The following is a 16,216-nucleotide window of genomic DNA, read 5'->3' as shown; positions in this document are numbered from 1 at the left end:
GGTTAAGCACTACCACATGGCCTTTCCCACCCCAGGATTGCATTATTCTCATTGAAATGAGAGATTTCAAGAAATGAGAGATCCTAATACAATGGCAGCATTCCCCACCTTTATTTTCAGTTTGCCAAAGAGCCACTTCAAAGCTTTCTGAAGATGATATTCTCTTCTTGTTGAATTTTCTTACTTGCCTTGATGGAAAGAGTATTAATTTTTTGAATGCCTTCACAGAAAAAGGCACACTGTTCTCTGGCATCTCCTGATGGACAGAGCAGGAAGATGTGTACGTTGCATATAATAAATCAACCTCACAAGGTGCGGTGGCTCACCTCTGTAATCCCAGCACTTGGGGAGGCTGAGGCAGGCAGATCACCTGAGGTTTGGAGTTCAAGACCAGCCTGACCAACATGGAGAAACCCCATCTCTACTAAAAATACAAAATTAAAATTAGCTGTGTGTGGTGGCACATTCCTATAGCCACAGCTACTCGGGAGGCTAGGGGAAGAGAATCTTTTCAACCCAGGAAGTGGAAGTTGTGGGGCCAGCCTGGGCAACAAGAGTAAAACTCTGTCTTTTAAAAAAAAAAAAAAAATCAAGACCTTAATTTGCTAAAGTCTGTCTTTATTTATTTATTTATTTATTTTTGCTCCAAATTAGGGCAAGGAAGTTCTGGCAGATTAATATCATGAAATGTTGTTTTTAATTGAATCCAGACTTCACTAGCCAACAAAGGAAACTACTAGAGGTGCTTAACGTTGCCTTGGCTCGCACATTAATTCAAAATACTGAAAGTGAATCTATTATCTAGTGATGAATGGGCTTAATTCACTCCTATATTTTGTCTTCTTCAGTATAACACTCTTAGAAACCATCCCTACACAGGTTATAAGGTTCCTGATGATCCAGTTTTAAAAGATGTTTTAAGTTTTGTGGTGTATACTGTTTCTTTTTGAAATAGGGTTATCAATTCTATATATGAGCTAGCCCTAGTTAGGATATAAAGGCAATGAGCGATAGTAGGGGGTGAGTTTTGAGAAGAACTGACATCCCTTTGTGAGTTGAAATGCAGATTAGGTCACTGAAAGGTCTTTCTGTACAGAAAGATTATTTTTCTAATACCGGGGAAAAAAGGCTCCTTCTTTATGCAAAATAATCTTGAGGTGATTTGGAAAATCAAAGTTTACACCTTCAAATGGGTCTATCCTATCCAAATATCCTCATCCCAAGTCTCACAGTGCAACTTCTCAACCAATGCCCTAACCTTATTTTAAGTGCTTTGGTAACGATGTGCATTTATAAAATGCAGCAATCTCCTACTACCTACACAATTATACATTTGAGCGCAACCTTCAGGCATGTCTGTGCCGTAGTTACTAGATATAAGGGATTCTTTTAAGGTTCATTACAGGAGCTTTCTAGTTCTCCACTAGTACTTTGTGTTTGAAATTTAAGTTTCTGTACATTTTTTTTGTTTGTTTCTTTGTGAGCTTTCTGCATAGTTGCAGATAGCTAGCCAGCCCCATACTCTTTATAATTATCATTATTGCCACAGAAGCCAAATGCAACAGGCATAGGATACCTGATCCTCCATCCTATGCCATCACTGGCAATAATCTAAGTAATTATGATGCCACAGCAAGCCATTACCTGTCTCCCATTTTCCTTCAGGAATATAATGCCTTCATCCAACATTTAACAAACCAGTTTCTGAATACTCTATTGAGAAGCTACTTTATGTGGCTATTCCTGGTAATAAGTACTGTGTTAGTCAGAATCCCTACCAGAAACAGTTCTACAGATGGTTGAAATGCAGAGACTTTAATGAAGGACGACTTATGGATGTGTGTATGGGGTGAAGGGACAGTCAGAGGCATCCATGGACTAACATCAGTAAGAAAGCATGTCACTCCCAGGATAAAAAGGTCAGGGATGAAATGAAGTTACTCAAGCACAGAGGAAGCTAGGATTATTTAAAAAGTGGGCCACCTTGTTGAACCATTGGGCTTGGAGGGATGCAGCTAGTGCTTAATATGGAAACATCAGGGAAGAAATACTCTTACCTCTCTTTTTTATATTCTGCAATCTCCTGCCAGTGCTTCCAGTCACTGAACTGAACTAGAAGCCAATCAAGGGAAACCAGGAGATGCAGTCCTTGAAGATAAGCCTCCTGGCCACAAGTAAGGCAGGGGAAGAGAATACATAGATCTGTATGGGGAAGAGTGGTGATGGTGGGAGCTGCCAGTAAAAAACTATCAAAAGAGGTCACTATCTCACATGTCATCTCACTTTATCCTTGCACGAATGCTATCACCATTTCCCCGCATTTTATAAATAAGGAAAGTGAGGGTCAAAGTGGTTAAGTAAGTTGCTTAAGATCCCATAGCTAGTAAATAGCCATGTCAAGGATGAAACCATATCTGTATAGTGCATATTACAGTTCTTCCTCTGCCACACCATTTCAGAACTTAAACATTTAGATCTGAGCATGAAAATGAAAAGATATTGAGTGATAGACTTGGGATGAAGAGAGGGCACACACAAAACGTGCGTTTTTGACATTCTTGAAACAAATAATTTTAAATACATTTTCTCAATAGGATTTATTATAACCTGAGATTATTTATTTACGAGATTTTTACTTACTTGAATGTAGGGATCATGAGGACAATGATTTTGTTTTTCTTCTTTATTGCTATATCCCTTGTGCCTAGATCATTTGCACAACATTTAGTCGATTTTTCAAAGAATATTTATTGAATTAAAAACTAAATGAATGAATACATGAGTGGGTCAGGATAACAATCATAGTTACACCTGTACTAAAGGCAATCAGTTCCCTTTTTACTCCAAGTTTTAACCTCTATAATAACAAAGATAACATATTGGCCACAGAAACCTTTTAAACACTTATTAAGAATGTATATAAAATTATTTCTCTTATTTAAGATAAAAGCCACGTGTTCCTTCATCTTTTCCTTATACAAACATTTCCAGATAAATTACTGATTTGGGTATCTTCTTCTGTGCATAGTTCAATTTTTCATTAAATTTCTGAAAATGTTAATACTTGGTAACATAAATTTAATATAGTTCTCCGTATGTTGACTGGCTTGTCAAGAGCAAAGTAGGGTGATTGCCTTCCTTTTTTTGGTAAATATATCCCTATTAATTAACCTACCAGTAAAAACAATTTTCCATTGTAGCTATATTCTGTTGTTAATTCAAACTGAATATGCAGGGAGCTAAAAATATTAAGTATTTTTCATAAAAACTACTCTTAAATTCATTGTGTATAGGTCCGCCTGATAGTCTTAAAACCAAATTTTGAGTTTAATCACTGAACAATTTGCAGAAGTACAACCATATGTGTTTTATCCACCACTTTATCTATAACACATAGCACAGTAACTCATATATACTAATAAAATGAATAATAATGGTAACCATTTATGAGCACTTACTTATTTTCCAGGCAAGGAATACATATCAGATTACTGTTGCAGTCACTAGAGTTGGCTCCTGACTACTGAGACTTTATCATTACCAGTTTTAGTGACACATCTTAAATTCCAGGTTTAAGATGATCATGGAAATTCATTATGGTAAATTCACTCATTTTCTTGTCATGTATTTTAAGGATCACTTGGCACTGAATAGAGACCTGAGATTCTAGTGGATTCAATCTGCATAGACTCACAGTGAGTGTTGGTAGAGCTGTTTCATCCCATTTACCTAGCACCCACTTTTTCTTATGTTTTCCTTTTCTAATTTCTTATTTTTTAAATTATCTTTGTATAACTTTCCTTATTCCATGCTTTAACCTAAAACATGAAATAAGAGGTAGAGAGAATAAAGAAAAATTACTGCAATATCCAAGGATGTACCAGGGTTTGTGAGAAGTATAATTATGTTTGATGAATACAAGAGAAAGGCAAATGCTTCTGAGAATGTTTGCCTATTTGTTATGAATGGCTATGATATCCTGTGTGTTCATTTGTTACTGGCATTATTACATGAGGTTGATAAAATGTGTACAAATCACTTTCTGAAATACAACATGGTCTTAAATGCAACATTTATTTTTAAGGGAACCTATTGTATAATATAACACGAGTGGCAAATCACATAACGTTTAATGTGCAGCCTGAGGTGGAGTCGAGATACAATGGAATATTTTACTTCCCATTGGTCACTACAGATTCAATGATATTTTTCTCAGTTCTCCCTCTCACCATGTGTCTGGCAGTGCATGACCATAAGTGGAGATTTCTCTATCCCATTGATGTTGGGTTTGGCCACATGAAGTTTCTGGTCAATGAACATGGAATTCTGAGCCAAGACCTTAAGAGACATCCTGGGTTTTTGCCTCCTTGGCCTTCTGTGAACCACTGTGAAGAGAACCTGACTTGGGTAGCTCCTGGTTCAAGGGGTATGTGGAGCAAGCCCACGTGCAGTTAACCTGAAGCCAGGGATGAAGCACAGTCAACTCATAGCCTGAAGCAAAACCATCCCAAACAAACCACAGACCTGTAAGAGAGGAAATAAACACTTGCGGTGCCAGTGCACTGAACTTTTGAGTGGCTAGTGTTATGTAGCATCATAGTAGCCACAGCTGATTAATAGAGTTACATTGAATTTGGGGGGAAATTTTCGAAAGAAAAGATAAGAGCAAACAAAGTTAAAGATGATGTCAGGAAAGGATCACAAGAGAGAACTTCTCTTTTTAAAAGCTAAGAGAGAAATGAAAGTCATTAAAAAGAATCAAAGTTCCTTTTGCCTTCAATTCCTGGGCCCCTCTCAAGCACTGTTATCCCCATATCAAAATTTAAGTTTTTAGATTGCCCACTAATGTGAGTAGTGAATAAAAATAGTAGCAAAGGAATTGTCTAATTTTCATACATGAGAATACACCGGGAGATGAAGGGTAGACACAGATGGGCTCTTTAGTTCAGCCTGCCTGAATCACAATTTCCAGTAAAATTCTGTGTGCCTCTCAATTAGGTTTAAATGTTAGAGGTGCACTTTTGGAGTACAGTATATCTGCTTTTGATATCCCAATCATGTGTCATGGAAGAGATGATAGGACTTGGGGGAAAAAAAGAAAAGAAAAAACATTCTTGGGGAAAAGTTCTGAAACATGACCTGAGTTGAAGCTTCCTTTGAGTATCTCTTTGCTCCCAGCACATTAGGAGAGCTGAATGGAAAAACGGATCCATTATTTTTAAAACTGGGAAATTAGAAAGTTACTCTTCAATGCTTTCATGAACATATAAGAAATGAGAAATAATTTCAGTTACATTCTTTAACTGCTACCCCTCCCCCCACATGAGTGATGGTTCTAATTCAGCATGACCTGCTGTCAGCTCAGGAAATTTCCATCCTGAGATTTTCCTAGCAGAGTCAAAGCCAGCCACAGTTAGAAACTGATAAAAAATATTTTAAATGAGAGTGCTTGAAACTGTATTTAAGTTCTGTCTTGAAAAGTTGCAAAGTGCTCGGTTAATAATTTTCCATAGTGTCATTTTTAAACTATTTTGGCATGCTCTATAAACAGTACATACATTTACTGTTCACATATTAATAAAACGGCCTTGTATTTCTTGGAACAGAGTATCTTTGAGAAAGTAAAAATTTATCCCAGTACACTGACATTATCCAGCTCATTATGAGTGACAGGTTTGGGTAGACCTTGGCCTGGCAGTAGATTAGAATGAAAGAGGAATTTGGAGCAGGTTTGTCTCTCAGGCAAAATAATGGTGTGGATTCCAGGTGGAAGAAACATTGTTTGGGTTTTGGAAATGCCTCCATCCCTTTTTCCCAGCTGTTTAACAGCACATTCTGCAAAGATGTTATTTCTGTACTATTCTAGGCCTACTGTTAAGAGAGTACCAAGATCCATCCATTTTCTCCTTATTTTTTCCCCTGAATTTTGTAAGGCTGTTCAGGATAACCCAGTGAAGAGAGAGAAACAACACATTTAGGAGACAGTCATAAAAGAGGTACGGATTCACAATCTGGTCAGTTATTAACTACATAGTGAGTAGACTAAGAAAAAAGTAGGAAACTGTCAACTTTCTGTCACTGGGATAATGGAAACAAGATGGAAGAGAAAGGAATTCATAGACAACCCAAATCACAATTAAAGGAAAAATAGTCAAATGGATTTGATCGAAACATTTATTTAGGCAATATTCAACATTTGGGAACAAAAGTACTATTCTGTAGGCAAAAGTACTATTATGTAGATACTTCTCCCTCAGACTGCCTTTCCATTCCAAGATTGGGTAGCAGCTGGGGCACTGTGTCTATCTGCCTCTCAAGCCAGGAACTTTGCAGTCATCCAAAAGTGTAAAAATAATATAAATTTAGTTCACAAAGATTTTAAATTTCAAATAAACTGTCAAAAATAATGAACAGTAAGATTTTCTGTGAGTCTGATCTGTTTATGTTTAATAAATTAATGGAATAGAAGCTGTGCAAGGCAGATTTAGAACTCATGCTCCCTTCCTTTCCTCACTTAATTCCTTCAGTTTCACACTCAACATAATGGCTTTGTCTGGGTTGACAGCTGACCCTATAATTCACTCTCAAAAGGTAGATCTAAGCCAGGATTAAATTGAATTCACCTTCTCACCACCTATAGCACCGAGTGCAGGATCCAATGTGTAGCAAAGGCATCAGCAATATTTGTTGTATGAAAGCATGCATAACAGACTGTTAGCCAGGAGAGAAGTGTTGATGTTGAAGGGGCTCAGTAAACACCACCTCTCTATTCTGTTTGGCTTATGAACTAATTGAGAAGTAGGACAAAAGAATAAATCAGATAGAAAACAGAATAATTCCCAGTGAAGCTAATGAAATAGAATATGGTTTATATGTGTGGGCAAGTGGACTTCCAAATACTAATCCTCAGAATAGATAAAATTACCTAGCCAGGTACAAAACATACTGGACTACCTAATGCCTTCTCCCAAAAAAGAGATGGTAATAGAAAGGGACTAGTTTATATGTATCTAGTTTCTTTCGGATTTACCCATCAGATTGAATCTTGCATCTTTCTGAAGAGAAATAAATGAAGGAGTAGAGAGAGGCTATGAGTATCACATTGGTGGGATTTCTCCAGATAGGAGGCAACTCCAACAGGGAGCACTGTCACAGAGTCAGTAGGTGAGAGCAGGGGCATTTTGTTACACAAAGTAGTGTCCTTTAGTTATTGTTAGTTTCAGGCATTAAACCTCTACATTTTTTCTGGTTAACTTTTGAGTAATTAGGAAAAATCTTAAAAGTTCTCAAACATGTTGTCTCACTGTGTGTCTCCACAAGTTAGCATTAGTCAGCCTCCAGATAATGAAATTGACTCTAACTTCCAAAATTGTCCCTCAAGTTCAAAGACAAATTCTGAGCACACCATTATGGAGGTGTCACCAAATGAGGCCACTAATAGAATTACAGATGAATCATGTGAAAAATTCAATGATAACAGTATTTTAAGTCTGTCTGAGGATTTGTGAAATATTGTAGGCTATAGGAAGTTTTTGTGTTAATTCTGTACATAATAGTATTTTAATACCACAGAACACACCAAGGAATACCTTCAAAACAGTCAAATAGGGCCAAGTGTGGTAGCTCACGCCTGTAATCCCAGCACCTTGGGAGGCCAAAACAGGAGGGTTCGTTGAGCCCAGGACTTTAAGATCAAGACTGGATGACACAGTGAGAACTTATCTTTCCCAATATTAATAATAATAATAATAAAATAGCTGGGTGTGGTGGTGTTTGTCTGTAGTCCCAGCTACTAACGAGTTGAGGTGAAAGGATCCTTGAGCCCGGGAATTCAAGGCTACAGTGAGAGGAACTGGCACCACTGCCCTCTACCCTGGGTGACAGAGTGAGAGTCTGTCTCAAAAACAAAAACAAAAATTGTAAATATGGATTTGTATTTTAGTCCCAAGAAAAACAGAACCCCACAAAGATCAACTTTAACTGATTTTAGGATAAAAAGTCTTAGAAACTACCAAGCAGCACATGGTTCCCATCAGAATATAACTGAGTCTGGTCAGCCAAAAATTCACCCTTGAACTGTCAAGTGGTTTAAAATTTGACCAAGAACATGGTCAAATTTATTAAATTATACTCAAAGAAAAGTTTTATCCTATTTCATTTTTTATAATCAATTTTTTTTTCTGTTTCCATTTATTTAAAAATAGCTAAAGCATATTTTAAACACTGAGAAAGATTGAAAGTTGTCAAACAAATGAAATTATCTAAATATAATGAAATAATTACAAAGTTGTACCTATCTGGGGAACTCAGGAACTGAATAGGAATGGTTTAAAAAGGGAAAACAAAAAAGGTAAATAACCCAGGACAAAATATTATATTTAGAGAATTAAGTTTGCAATGGAATTGTTTTCTTCTTGAATTGAAGCCAAGTCAGTAGTACCTTTTAATAAAAATCATATATTGATAAAAATTTATTAGTAATTCTGACTATTTTTAGCTATAGTTCCTACGGACAAAATATACAAAATTGTGTAGATACTTTCTGAGTTCATCTACTGTGAATTAGTTCTGATTTTGTATGGGTTAATTACAAACAGATATTTCTTAATGGTTTAGACCACCTCTTCCTTGAAATGTTTTTCTATGATACTTTCATAACGAGGGTATAATAACCTCTTCCGTTTTTATATGTTCTTATCAATTTGTAGTAATATATTATCAAATAGCATATAATTTTGTGCAATCTTCTTTTACAAAATAATTTTAAAGTTTTGTGGAGGATCACATAAATATAAAAATACAGAGAATGCTACAGAAATAAAGCTTCTACATTACTATGCTTCCTTATCTTTTCAATTTCTTTCACCTCATTTTTCCAACAATCTGCTTGTGACTATTTGCCAACCTCCCAATGTGCATTGGCTCAGAAAGCTTCTACTCCAATGCTTTCACATGCTACATTTTGAACCTAGATGTTCTCCTGTCACTTGTGGTTCAAACCTAATTTTGTACTTCCTAGGAACAGTTTTTTTTTTTTTTTAAGAAGCCATGTAAGTGACTAAAATTCAACAGTTTTAAACAAAACTCATTTTTTCTCCCTCAGACTGTTTGCAACTCCATTCCAAGGTTGGGCAGCAGCTGGGACACTGCGCCTATCTGCCTCTCAAGCCAGGAACTTTGCAGTCATCCTTTTTTCGCCACCTTTCCTCCCTTACATTCATTTTTCTCACTACACCTAATTTGTCATCAAACCACCAAGGTTTTTGTAGTAAAGTTTTTTCTCCTGTGACACAGTACTCTGTTATACCATATCTTCTACAGTAGGATGGACAAAAAGACCATTTATGGTACAAATATTAATTCCAATAGTATGGAGATCATTCTGTGTTACTGTAGTAAGTGAGTTACAGAAAGTTTGGTCTGATTACTCTTTAGGTTGATAAAAGTTTGAAGGTAGACATAGCTACCTGGTGCCAAAATAACAATCGTAACTATGGATTATTAGCAGCCTGATAAAAATGGAAGACTATTTCTTTTAGATTTAGGGGTACAACATTATCAATTGACAAACATAAAATACTTGAACACCTTCTACAGCAAACACTTATGTTTTGTGTTCCTTAAAAGAACTCTTAAGGTCCTGTCACTTGTTCTGGCTTCTGGGACTGCTTATGTACTTTGGGGCAGCACAGCTTCTGATACTCTGAGTAACAAGTTATTGGCACCTAAGATTCTTTAACCCTGGTGTTACTGTGACACAAATATGGTGATATTGTTTGTTCACACTCCTTCCTTTAGCTTCTCATTCCTCTTCCTGCTCGCTAGTTGGTTTAAGAGCCAACCATCTTATGAGACAGCTTTAAATTCAACCTTGTCTAGAAGTGGAGGGATGGATAAAATACATTTCAAGACATTGTTATTCCTACAAGTATTGCTTATTTATTTCTTAAAAAAGTATTTGGTAAGTAAGTGCAGTGATTCTGTCTTTATGAGTACAAGAAAAATGTCATTGTATTAACTTCAGTCATTATGCAAAGGGAAGATAGCTCTATGTTACTTATATATATATATTTATTTAGTTTATATATTTGTAGTTTTTGCTTTCCTTTGAATACCATTTCTTTGTTAAATAATATAGAAAACTTCACCAAAATTACAGCAGATTAATAGAGTAATTTAGTTCATTAAAAGATACACAGATGAGTTTAATCAAAATTCATAGTTTTCTTACTAACTGAACTCATTAATCAGCTAAAAGTGTCAGTAGTAATTTGCTATTATCAGCATCTTTTTATGGTCATTTTACTAATTAAAATGTTGGCTTTGATTTGAAGCATAGGAAATATAAATTGAAAACTACTTATTCTAAATACAGATTACAGTGAATTACAGTCACCAACAAATTACTGGTTTGTTAAAATTTCTGTGAGATGGCATATCCAAGTCTGTGGGTCTTGTGGATATTCCCATCTTAAAGGTGAATGCATATTTTGCAAGACTTAAAGTAAAATTACATGTCAAGAAAGTGTTAGATCAAATGGAAGAATTAGCCATAACTTTACATGTTATTGCCCTTCGGTTTAAGAAAAATAAAAGTTTTTATTCAAACCTGTAAATTACTCCTGTCATCTCACTGAATATCTTAAAAGTGTCAAAACAAAACTTCGATGAATTGCAAAGAAGGACTAAGGCTTTAAGATATATTTGTCTTAAGTAATAAACTTTTCTGTCTCCAACATAATGATGAACAAAGCCATGGGCGAAAGGGTGCAATTGAGGGATTGCTGTCCCTCTCTTACTCTGATCGGTGTAATCCACGTGTTCATAAACATGTACGGGAAACTGCAAAGAGAATACAAAAAAAAAAACAAAAAAAACATTTGTTTATACTGTTCATTCAGGCCCCTGTAGCTGTGGGATCCAGGGATTACTATCAGTAGAACTTCCAAGGGACCTTTTTCCTTATTTATCTGAAAGACTGTTGTGATACAAAGAACACTTATGGAGGGACCCCCTAGACTGTTTCATTAATCTTTTATGTTTAAGGCAAACCTACGCATAAATGCTCATATGAGACAAAGGAATTATTTTTATGGAGAATTCCACAGCCTCCATGAACACGCCATTCCAGTGTTTAACAACTGTCATGAAGTTCTGCCTTATTCTATAAAGTCGTTCTTTGTCTCGACTTTGTGCTCTGACGAGATTGAGAACATCTGGTCTTCATTCCTAATATAATGACATTTCCTGCTCCAGAGTTCCTTTTTAAATCACCCTCAACCTTCTCTTCTTTAGGCTAAATTCCAGGTCTGCTCACTCTTCTCCAGAGTCAAACATGCCAACCTTTTCAGTAAGATCGCCCTCCTAATTCGTAAAGTGCCACTCTCCTTTAGCCCAGAACCAGCCCCTTAGCTGAGAGGAGCAGAACTTCCCACCTGATTCCTGCTGAGCATTCACATGACCACCTTCCACATCTCTGCATGCTCATTACCTTCATATAAGTTCTCAAACATGCTCAAGGAAAAGAAACTGTTTTAATTTCGGGAAGAGACATTTCTTTCCATCAACTTGATTTCTTCCTCTGTCCCAAGGGAAGATTGCAGATCACATTGAGCTCTGGGAGTCAAGTGGCAGACAGCTGTGGCTTCAGCTTCCAGCAGTCACACAACTCCAGAGGGACTGGAAGGTCAAGGGAAGCATGTAGAACCGCAGGCTGTTCACGTGGCTTCGAGGAGGAGATGACCAACCCTTAATAAAACACCGTCTGCCGGACATGCCATTGGGACTGGCACGCTAATTGAAAACAGCAGGCGTGGCTCTGCAGCTCGTTGACTTTAGCACTCAGCTTAGCATAGCTTTTCCTTCCACAGGAAAGGCAGTCCTCAGCATGGAAATCTGTGTTATTAAAAAAAAAAAATCTGAATAAACCACTGCTCTAGTAGAACATAAAGAAACATCTTTCTTTTCTTTGTTAGGAAGTTTCCTCTTATTTAATTAATTTCTTTCTTTTTTTTTTTTTCAACTGGGCCAAAGCTTGACACTGCTGTCCACAAATATTTTATCGTATTAGGATAGAAAATATCTATTAATCCAATTCATTTTTCAATATCATGAGTGCCCTGTTATTTTTACTACAATTTATTTTTCTTTTTTCTACATCAAAGTAACACAGGCAAATAGTTCAATAGGTTTGTGTTATTCCTGTGGAATGGCAATAAAACGCCTACCTCTTCCCACCCCAGTTTTCTTTCCTGGAAGCAACTACTTTATTGTCTTTTGGCTATTTCCTTTATCACTTACCTCTGTTCCTTTAAATAATATGCTTAATTAGTTACTTTTTTTTTTTAATCAATACATATTGACTTTCTACTATGAAAAATTAACATTTAACTTTTGTTATTACTCCACCTCTTTCTCATTCATTTTCTGTTTCCCTAACCTCTCAATATAATTATATCATGATTTTGGTTAAATAGGTGATAATTACTCACATTATTAAAAATAGCATGTAGGCCAGGAGCAGTGGCTCACGCCCGTAATTCCAGCACTTTGGGAGGCCGAGGCAGGCAGATCACCTGAGATCAGGAGTTCGATGGCAGCCTGACCAACAGGGAGAAAACCCATCTCTACTAAAAATACAAATGAGCCAGGCATGGTGGTTCATGCCTGTAATCCCAGCTACTTGGAAGGCTGAGGAGGGAGAATCACTTGAACCTGGGAGCAGAGGTTGTGGTGAGCGGAGATCACGCCATTGTCCTCTACTCTCGGCAATAATAGCGAAGCTCCGTCTCAAAATAAATAAATAAATAAATATAGCATATAAATGTATAATGCTATTTACTGATTAGCTATACAGGATAATACGATTATTCTCCACCATTTACATAACATTTTATTTTTCCTAGAATTATACATTTTTCTATTTTTTTCCCATTCATTTAATTTTCTATATCACGAATTCATTTCTAAACTCTCGCAAGTTATCTATATCTCCTTTTTAAATGTTTAAACATCAAGTGTTTTATCAGTTGTTTCTTGTGGCTGTATTTCTTCTGAAGCCTTTCTTGCATGCTGACTTCTTTGTCTTCAAATTGATATGTTATACATGTACATAGTCTTCTACAGCTTTTTGATCTGCTCTAATCTGGACTGGCTTCTCTCAAGGCTTGGTTCATAGCCATCATCATGGTCTTTCCCTTGACCATTACACTGAGAATTCCATTTGCTTCTCTCTTGAGTGGATCTACTGTTTTCTAGAATCTCTTTCCTTTATATGGATTTATTCCCTTATTTTGGTGGAAGACATCCTCTCAATCATTTGTTGAGAAGGTATATGTGAGTGACATTTTAGATCTTTCAAGTTTGAAAACATCTTCATATCATCACATTTAATGAATCAATAATTTAGTTGAGTTTAGAATTCCAGGTTGGTAATATGGTCACTCAGAATTTTGACAAATTTCCTCCATTGGCATCTAGTTTCTGGTGTTGCTGCTGAGAAGTCTCAAGCTGATCTGATCCTGGATCCTTCTTAAGTAATTTACTTTGTTTTTTTTCTGGATGCATACAGAATCTTCTTTTTATCCATGTTCTGAATTTCACAAAGGTATGCTTTGGTGGAGTTCACTATCAGGACTGTGTTGAGCACTTGTTGGTCCCTTTCAGTCTAGTGATATTATCTTGGATTATTATTATGTGACTTCTTCTACTCAGTTCTCTGTTCTGTCTTTCCTGATATTTTGTTTCCATATGTTGAAATTCCTGAATCAATATTCTAATTGTCAATTATTATTCTTTTAAAAAAATCTATTTCTTTTACCATTTTACTTCCTGGAGTCTCCCACCCCCATCCTTATTTTTCATTCCTTGTACTGGAGTTTAAATTCTAACCACAATATATTTTAGTTTCATTTTACTTTTTGGATTATTTTAAGGTAGAAAACATCTATTAATCCATGTTCTGTTTGATATGGCCCTATTCTTGTTTCATAAATGCTACATTTTCTCATATTGCTAATGAGAGTAATGATTCTCTTATTTTAAATTCTCAAGTCCCTCTATAGACTCTGGATCTCCAATTTGATTTTATTTTGTCTCTTTTGTAATATTTAAGAGTTTTGTGCTAGCAGCTTTCTTCAAATGTTGACAATCGTCAACTGCTCATAAATAGAAAATATTATAACACAAATCAACTGATTAGAAACTTAGTTCTCCCTGTATTCTTCACTCTTCATGTGTTCTGCCTGAGGTATTTCACTGGGGGAAGGCTGGGTATCATTAATGGGGCTTTTCTCTTGAGCTGATCAAATTCCCCAGATAAGAATTCTACAATCTTCTGCTTGGGAGGCAGTACTCCATTGCCAGTATTATGGAAACCAAGCAGCAGAAGAAAACTGGGACCTCAACACTGAATATTAAAACTTCCTTGAATTCTCCTCTTTTCTGTAAAAATCCCGAAATCTCATCTTTTCCTAGTGCCCCCCAAGAGCATGACTGCTTTATCTTCTGCAGAGGAAAAACATCCTGTATCAAGCTAAAGTGGGAGAAGGGCAGTTACACAGGGTGATGGAGAGGCTTTAGAAGGTATAACTGTTTCTTAAATTTTCAAACAATTCTCTTTTCAGCCTCACCTTTAATGCACTTTCACAGATACCTGATACCATTTACCAAGCTGTTTGGGGCATTATGGTTTCTTCTTAGTTTTCTCAACTATTATCTTAAGATTGTTTTCTGTCTTACAATGTCAGTTATCACTTACTCAGTTTTTTAGCTTTCTACATTTTCTTGATCTGTTATCATTTCTAGTTCCTTTTGACCTAGGTTTTATTTAGTAAGCTCTATTTTGTTATTTTAGAGAAATTTAAATGGGTGAAGGAAAATCTATATGTTCAATATGCCATCTTGGAGGTCACTTGGTTGCCATTCTTTCTTTCACTTATTCTTTTAAAATGTCTAAACCAGCAATACAAATGAGTAGATCACACAGGCCTACTCAGACATGAGGCATTAATTCGTAAACCCTGTTACTATCTTTTGGATTGCATCTACTTTATTCTACGATGTATTTTATCTCCAGTTTTGCAAATATTTGGGCTTGTAATCTCTCTCTGTAGGCAGAAGTGGCCTTGGATTCCTGCCTTACAATATACTAGACAGTTGATTTTGGATAATTAACATAACCTCCCTACATTTCAATCTCTTTATCTCTAAATGGGGATAAAATCATATTCTTCTATTACTATTGCAAGAATAGCTATATTGTACACAAAGTTCCTGGGATGTAGCTGTTATAATTACTTCATGATTTTTCAAATATTGTTTCTCTAAACTTTTCCTTTCTTGAAAATACCCACAAAAACTAGCTAGCTCTGTTTACTCTGTTTTGAGCTAAAGCTATGACTTTTGATCAAAATCAAATCAGTCTAATGGATACTAATTGTAAGTGATATATTCTAACCTCAAATATTTGAGGTAGAAATACACATTATGATAGCTGTTTTACAGTTATTCATCAGAACTTTATTTCTTAGTGATTCACTTCTTTAAAAGCTTTGTAATTTTTTTCAACGTGCTTACCATAGCTGAATTTCATATTTTCTTCTGTAAAATGAGAATAGCGATATCTTCTTCACATGGTTTTGTTGAATGAAGTGGGATAATATATATAAAGTGCCTAGTACTGTGCTTGGCCTCAAGGATGTGCCCATTAAATAGTATCAGAGAAAAAACCCTAAATAACAGCACTCATGTGCTTATATAAGGAAATGTTTTATTCAAATATGGACAGTTAGTAAATAACTATCTACCACATTCAATTTCAGGATAATGTAAAAAGTCTCTCTCTCTGTCACTAGTAAAATTTACTCCTTGGAAAAATACCTCCTTCTAATAAAAATGTTTTTGTCTAGAGATATTTAGAAGGATTCAATCATGTTTTCAAAAGGTAAGATTACCGTTTAACGCAGCAGTTCTACTTCTAGTATTTTAACCTCCTATATAGATACACATGTGTATGTGTTATTTGTATATATACATATACATGCATATGCATATATGTTTATATGTAATTAGAAAAGTCTGAGAAAACACATGTCAAATACTTAAACATACATCAAATAGTTGTCTCTGGAAACTGGTGAGTAAAGGGGAATTTTCACATTTTATTTTGTCTATTGCTCGCATTTTTATAAATAGATATTATTTTTGTACTTTTTTC

This window comes from Cebus imitator, unplaced genomic scaffold, assembly GCF_001604975.1.
Source record: "Cebus imitator isolate Cc_AM_T3 unplaced genomic scaffold, Cebus_imitator-1.0 Scaffold130, whole genome shotgun sequence".
Classification (NCBI taxonomy): Eukaryota; Metazoa; Chordata; class Mammalia; order Primates; family Cebidae; genus Cebus; species Cebus imitator.
Note: the sequence above shows the minus strand (reverse complement) of the source record.